We start from the raw sequence: 7,507 nt of genomic DNA on the forward strand, positions 1-7,507 counted from the left end.
GCATTAAGCATAGCAAAGTCATAGCAACATCAATCTCAGAACATAATGGATACTAGGGATCAAATCCTAACAAAACTAACTCGATTACATGATAAATCTCATCCAACCCATCACCGCCCAGCAAGCCTACGATGCAATTACTCACGCATGGCGGTGAGCATCATGAAATTGGTGATGGAGGATGGTTGATGATGACGACGGTGACAAATCCCCCTCTCCGGAGCCCTGAACGGACTCCAGATCAGCCCTCCCGAGAGGTTTTAGGGCTTGGCGGCGGCTCCGTATCGTAAAACGCGATGATTTCTTCTCCCTGATTTTTTTCTCATCGAAAACAATATATGGAGGTGGAGTTGGAGTCGGAGACGCAACAGGGGGCCCACGAGGTAGGGGGCGCGCCCTAGGGGGGCGCCCCCCACCCTCATGAGAAGGGTGTGGGCCCCCTGGTCTTCATCTTTGGCGAGGATTTTTATTGTTTTTTCTAAGATGTTCCGTGGAGTTTCAGGTCATTCCGAGAATATTTGTTTTCTGCACATAAAACAACACCATGGTAATTCTGCTGAAAACAACGTCAGGCCGGGTTAGTTCCATTCAAATCATACAAGTTAGAGTCCAAAACAAGGGCAAAAGTGTTTGGAAAAGTAGATACAACGGAGACGTATCAACTCCCCCAAGCTTAAACCCTTGCTTATCCTCAAGCAATTCAGTTGACAAACTGAAAGAAAGAAAGAAAAAAATTTACAAACTCTGTTTGCTCTTGTTGTTTTAACTATGTCAAGCCAGCATTCAAGTTTTCAGCATAAATCATAACTAACCACACTTGCAATAATTCTCAGGTCTCATCATTACTCATATCAATAGCATAATCAACTAGCAAGTCATAATAATAAATCTCGGATGACAACACTTTCTCAAAACAATCATAATATGACATAACAAGATGGTATCTCGCTAGCCCTTTCTAAGACCGCAAAACATAAATGCAGAGCACCTTTAAAGATCAAGTACTGACTAGACATTGTAATTCATGGTAAAAGAGATCCAATCACAGTCATACCCAATATAAATTAACAGTGATGAATGCAAATGACAGTTGTGCTCTCCAGCTAGTGCTTTTAAATAAGAGGGTGATGACTCAGCATAAAAGTAAATGGATAGGCCCTTCGCAGAGGGAAGCAGGGATTTGTAGAGGTGCCAGAGCTCGGTTTTGCAATAGAGATAAATTGTATTTTGAGCGGTATACTTTCATTGTCAACGTAACAACTAAGAGATGGCGATATCTTCCACGCTAAACACATTATAGGCGGTTCCCAAACGGAATGGTAAAGTTTATACTCCCCCTCCACCAACAAGCATCAATCCATGGCTTGCTCGAAACAACGAGTGCCTCCAACATACATCAGGTCCCAGGGGGAGTTTTGTTTGCAATTAATTTTGATTTAGTTTGCATAAAGCATGGGACTGGGCATCCCGGTGACCAGCCATTTTCTCATGAGTGAGGAGCGGAGTCCACTCCTCTTGAGAATAACCCACCTAACATGGAAGATAAGGACAACCTTTGTTGATACATGAGCTATTCGAGCATACAAAACAGAATGTTTATTTGAAGGTTTAGAGTTTGGCACATACAAATTTACTTGGAACGGCAGGTAGATACCGTATATAGGAAGGTATAGTGGACTCATCTGGAATAACTTTGGGGTTTAAGGGATTGGATGCACAAGCAGTATTCCCGCTTAGTACAGGTGAAGGCTAGCAAAAGACTGGGAAGTGACCAACTAGAGAGGGACAACAGCCATGTACATGCATTAAAATTAATAAACATTGGATGCAAGCATGAGTATGATATAATCCACCCTGAACATAAATATCGCGAAGGCTATGTTGATTTAGTTTCAACTACATGTGTGAACATGTGCCAAGTCAAGTCACTTAAATCATTCAAAAGAGGACACCACCCCATCATACCACATCATAATTGTGACGCCCCGAGACCGATGTGCCAGGTGTCCGCCAGTTATTCGATGTTGTTGCCTTGTCATTTGCTTGCGTGTTGCATCTTATCATGTCATCATGTGCATTGCATCATCATGTTTTAAAACTTGCATTCGTCCGGGTTCTCCGAGTTCTCTCCGTTGTCCGTTCTGAGTCCAACCACACTTGCATGCGCCCACGGCATGTCCGAAATAGTATTTTATAAGTGGCCGGAAATGTTCTCGGAATGGGATGAGAGTTGACGTGTGGTCTTATTATAGTGTAGATAGACCGCCTGTCAAGTTTCATCACATTCGGAGTTCGTTTGACGCCCAAACGATTAACTATAGCGGCAGTATAGCCGGTCTAACGCTGGACGTTTTTGGTCTCTGGAAACAGTCGCCGGGCCTCCCTCTCTCTTCTCTCGTCTCAGTCCGAGGCCTTCTACACAGCCCACAAGCTCCAACCTACCCCTCCTCACGTCTGGAGCCGTCGGATCGCGATCGGAGGCTCCAAAAACCTCTCCTAACCCCTCAAACCCTAACCCTGCCTATATAAGGAAACCCCTCCTTCCAAATTTGGTCATTCCTTCCCCTCCACCTCCATTTCCGCGCCCCTAATCATCAGCGCCGCCGACCACCTCCATTTCCGTGCCGGCCGAAGCCCCCTCCGCCACTTGGCGCATCTCCACTCGCTAGCGCCACCGGAGCCACCGGCCTCCACCACTCCTACGCTGCCACCACTACAAGAGATCGGGCCTACTATGACGAGTTAAAAAATGTCATGAAAAATCCATAAACGTCACAAAATACCCATGCATGACATTTTACGTGCGTCACGAGCATCGTCACGGAATCCCCGTCACAGATTACTCCTAGTGACGGCGCGCGCACAAAACGTCACTCAATATGGGACCTTCAATGACGTACGATGTCACTAGATTTTCGATGGCCCAATACACATTATACTTCTAAATGGGCCGAGCCCGATAATTCGGTTGATTTGAATTTATATCCATTTTCTCGGCCATGGCCAATTTGCAGCCCAATATCGTTTGATGCAGTACTCAATTTTTATTGAGCCTTTGTTGGGCTATATCCATTTTTCACCAATTATTTTAAATTTTTATTTAATTTTTCTACTCATTCAATCCATCTTTCGATTGTCCACACATACTACTTTTACTTGATATATGGCAGGCAATTAATCTCGCCTATTTCACAGCACAGATCACCATCATAATTTTTATTAAAAACAGAATCATAGCTCACATACTACATAGGCCGAAATAACACGAGTTACATAGAAACTTGATGAAACAAGTATCATCGGCATTAAGGACTAAATTAACAAATGAGTTGTCTTGGCCCCCAAACATATTTGTATAGCTTCCGTCTTCATCAAAGGAAGGAACATTTTTTGGTCGTCTCTTCTCCTAATTTGTTGAAGGCGACTAAAGTTGTTGTAACGCTTCTTTGTCCATCGCGATTTTCTTCAAAGGTGACTTGCATATTATCCTGTCAAAAGCTAGCATAGGATTAAAATTTGCCACAAACTCGTAAACAGATCAAAAGAAGAGGGCATGCTGTGATTATAAGGCTAGTAGTGACTTGCTATATCATGCATGTGCGGCTAACAGACTTATAGACACATTACAACTATCTGCACATATATAAATCCATGCATATCCATTACTTGCGAGAAAGAGCAATTTTGCTTTTTTTACAGTGGGAAGACAAAGAGGGGAGGTGAGCAATCTCACTGGTACCTATTAGCATCTAGAGAGAATGACAACTGTTTCAGATAATGCTCGATTCTGGCATGAGCGCTACTCCACCTGCAAAACAATCATCGATTGGCTGATGAGGGGTAATCACACAGGGAACAAACTTGTCGCCTATGTAGCACTTTGGCACACACGCAAAAATACAAAATCGTGTACGGTGTGGATTGTAACAATCCAAAATTTTGGAACAACATGGTTGAGGAGGAAGACGGAGTCGCAACTATCGTGTGTTGTTGGATCCCGATGGAGGGAGTGCCGCATTATTGTTCATCCTGTGTAGAGAGGAATGATGTTAGATCGGGATCCTGTGAATCGGAGGCAAAGACGAACCAAAGGCGACGGGAATAGGCTTACCTGAAGAGACAAAAAAACAAGACAGCGGCTGGATCGTCAATGCCTCATAGTTCTGTGCTGCGACTGGCACCCGTACCACGACTGAGATAAGGGAAAAGTGGATCTGGACTGGCGAGAAAGACGGTGTGGCGGTGGCGGTGTTCGTGACAGCCAGATCCGTGTGGCGTCAGCCGTCAGGTCCTACTGAAGTGTGCAGGTGTTGGTGGCGTCGAGTGCCATGGCGATCTGGCCGGGCGGCAACGACATCCGGGGCGGTCAGATCGGTTGTGAGGTCGAAGGTGGATGAACGCCCTGTCAGCGGCCTTCGCAACTTGCAGGAAGGGGGCGAGTTTGAGGCGCTGGGGTGAAGGAGGTATGTCGCTCGCAGCCGAGGATGACGCCGGTGCTGCCAGATCCAGATTTCAGCACGGTGGCCGCGGCGTCTAATCTAGTAGTGCTATATAGCGATTTGGCTTTGTATCCAGAGAAGAGACGTGGATCGTGGGAGGATTTTTTTTTTTTTTTTTGAGAAATCGTGGGAGGAGATATTTGTGGTAGGAGAACGTGTCACTGACATTGCTAGCCCCACATAGACTTCACGCCCTGCCCGTCTTTTCTTGAAATTTGTTCTCCCGTCTCCATGCTTTTGCTAGATTGCAAAAAATATGTCCTATTTTTTGTGGGCAAAGAAGATAAATCCTGTGTTCAGTCAATTAGTTTCTCACCAAAAATAACTTGTTCTATTTTTTAATTATCTTCTATAGTTTATATGTGGAACATTTGATCTGATGGTTACTTGGTGCAAAACGTAATAATACATACGGAGTATTTATTTTGTGGGGGAATAATACATACTCCTATATTTTAGCACAACGTAAATTGTACTCTGATTGCCGCAAAAAAAAGTACTCCCATTGTCAACTCCCTTGGGGTCGAACCTCTGGTGCCATACTTTTCCCATCGACTCTCCTATTTCTTTTATTTTTTTTATTTTTAGATAGAATGAAACCTCACCTCATAAGCGCTCGATTCAGAGTGGGTGGGTAAAAAACCTTATTTTTCAAATAGAACGAAACCTATTTGTAAGTTTTCCCATTTTCCGTTCAATCTCCTATTTCATTTTTTTGGACTCACTGAAACAACATGAGCGCACGAATGTCAGGTTGAACATTTTTGCCCAGCAACTACCTATTTATATTAGATAGAACACACCATAAAAAAGATATAACACTCCCCGCAAAAAAAGATATAACACAATAAGTTTTTCCTTACCCACTATACCTATTTATATTAGATAGAACAAAATAATTACATCGCTTCTCTGTAAATAAAATATGGCAGGCCCCACTACCAACACTGACGTGTGGGTCTTGCCGCTCAATAAACCATGAAGTAGCTATGGGGTGCCACTACTCGACATTACATGACAAAAAGTCGATCATCATACATTCGTAATATTCGGTGACTCTAGTAGGTTGGTCATGGAAATTTCCAAAACGTCATACAAATTGGCAACCAGGTGCGCTCTATGGTCGAGGCAATTTAGTGACGTCTATCATCATCGATTTGAAGTAATCAATGATGCCACCTGCGAAAATGTCACATATTAGTTATTTGCGTGACGTTGTCCACCAACGTCACGTGGATTTTCGTCACAGTATCTCAATTTTGTTGTAGTGCACATCGCCCATGCCTCCCTCCTCCTCCCGCAGGGCCCGCTGAAGCCCATCTCAGGCCCGCCTCGGGTCGATCTGGGCCCGAGGCTCCCGCGTCCTGCACCGCTGCGCGCCCGCTCATCCGCTCGTAGCGCCGCCCAGTTGACCGGCCTGAGCCACCGTCGCCCGCTACACCAGCTCCCCCACGCCTCCGCCCAACCTTGTCGCGGTCCCGCGCCGGCGACCGCCACTAGAGCACCACCGGATCCGCCACCAGGTGCCACCTCTGCTTCCCATGGCGTTTGCCCTGCTCCTATCTCTCTCTCCTGTAACCTCTCTCTCTCCGTGGCCAGGGAGCCGAGCCGTCGTCGCATGCTGCCGACCCCGGTGGCGCCGTCATCCGGCCAGATCCGGTGCCCAGGGGCCGGATCTACCCATTCCCGTCGTCAGCTGATCCCACGCCCGCCACATGCCGTCGTCTTCTCGCCGGAGTCCGCCGGTCATCGCAGTGTTGGCCTTTCTCTGCTTCCCGCTCGCTCGTGCCCGTTGACCGTGCCATGCCTCCTCTCGCCTGGACCGTATCTCCCGAAGGCCCAATCGGCCACCCAACGGCCTGCCTCCTCCTTCACCGTACCGGGCCGTGGCCCATGGTGAGAAGTGCTCCCATACCTCCCCTTCTCTGTTGGGCCAACCATTTTCGACCCATGGCTTGTTTTTTTCCCTGTTCTATGATTTGTCAATTTTTCCAGAGACTGCGGTTTTATAGAAAAATCCTCCAACATCATATATATAATAACTTTTCACCCGTGCATCGGAACCCAATAAACTTTATATGTAAAATGCTTAGAATTTTGGCTAGATTAATAATTTCCAACTTTCATGCATGTTTGAAATGTTTAAAATGTTGTTTGTTTAAGTTTTGCTTAATTTCCATGTTAAAATGATTTAATTCATAACTAAATAACCGTAACTCGGATTTTAATAAACTTTATATGTAAATGGGGTAGAAAAATGCCTAGATTTACTTGGTGCACTCATCTTGCATGTTTAACAACCCTAAAATTGTGTTTAGGGCAGAACAGTACCAAATCTATAATATGTATATGGGGATTTACCGGAATTGTTGTTCGATGCTTCCGGCCTCTTTTAACCTTGACTAGATAGGTAGTTTTATTTTGCTTCACCTCTTTCCATGCTAAACAACATTTAATATTGTTGGGTAAATAAACAAGACAGAAATAAATAAGTCATGTGGTGTTTTCTTCAATATGCAACTCCGCGGCATGTTGAGCTCCACTTAATTTGTAGGGTTGTTTGTGCATTTTGTCATGCCATGCCTCATTAAACCGGACTTGCATCATACTTGGTTGTGCATCATGCTATGTTGATGTGGTGGTTGTTTACTATGTTGTGTGTTTCTTTCCAGTGTGGCTTCTTCGGGTTGGTTCCGGTTACGTCGCGTTTGTGAGGAACCGTTCGACTACGTCCGTTGGTCTTCTTCATGGACTCGTTCTTCTTCCTTGCGGGATTTTAGGCAAGATGACCATACCCTCGAAATCACTTCTATCTTTGCTTGCTAGTTGCTCGCTCTTTTGCTATGCCTATGCTGCGATACCTACCACTTGCTTATCATGCCTCCCATATTGTTGAACCAAGCCTCTAACCCACCTTGTCCTAGCAAACCGTTGTTTGGCTATGTTACCGCTTCGCTCAGCCCCTCTTATAGCATTGTTAGTTGCAGGTGAAGATTGAAGTTTGTTCC

At 45.2% G+C, this 7,507-nt stretch overlaps 1 long non-coding RNA gene across 1 annotated transcript; it reads right to left on the reverse strand.

Annotated features, from left to right (window-relative positions):
- Positions 1-3,164: 3,164 nt before the first annotated feature.
- Positions 3,165-4,600, reverse strand: LOC123058759 (uncharacterized). The gene is made up of 3 exons (XR_006427292.1): positions 4,112-4,600; positions 3,740-4,029; positions 3,165-3,488 (listed from the first exon to the last, which is right to left on the reverse strand). It is a non-coding gene; the product is annotated as an uncharacterized lncRNA (long non-coding RNA).
- Positions 4,601-7,507: the final 2,907 nt, after the last annotated feature.

This window comes from Triticum aestivum, chromosome 3A (genome assembly GCF_018294505.1).
Source record: "Triticum aestivum cultivar Chinese Spring chromosome 3A, IWGSC CS RefSeq v2.1, whole genome shotgun sequence".
Lineage (NCBI taxonomy): Eukaryota > Viridiplantae > Streptophyta > Magnoliopsida > Poales > Poaceae > Triticum > Triticum aestivum.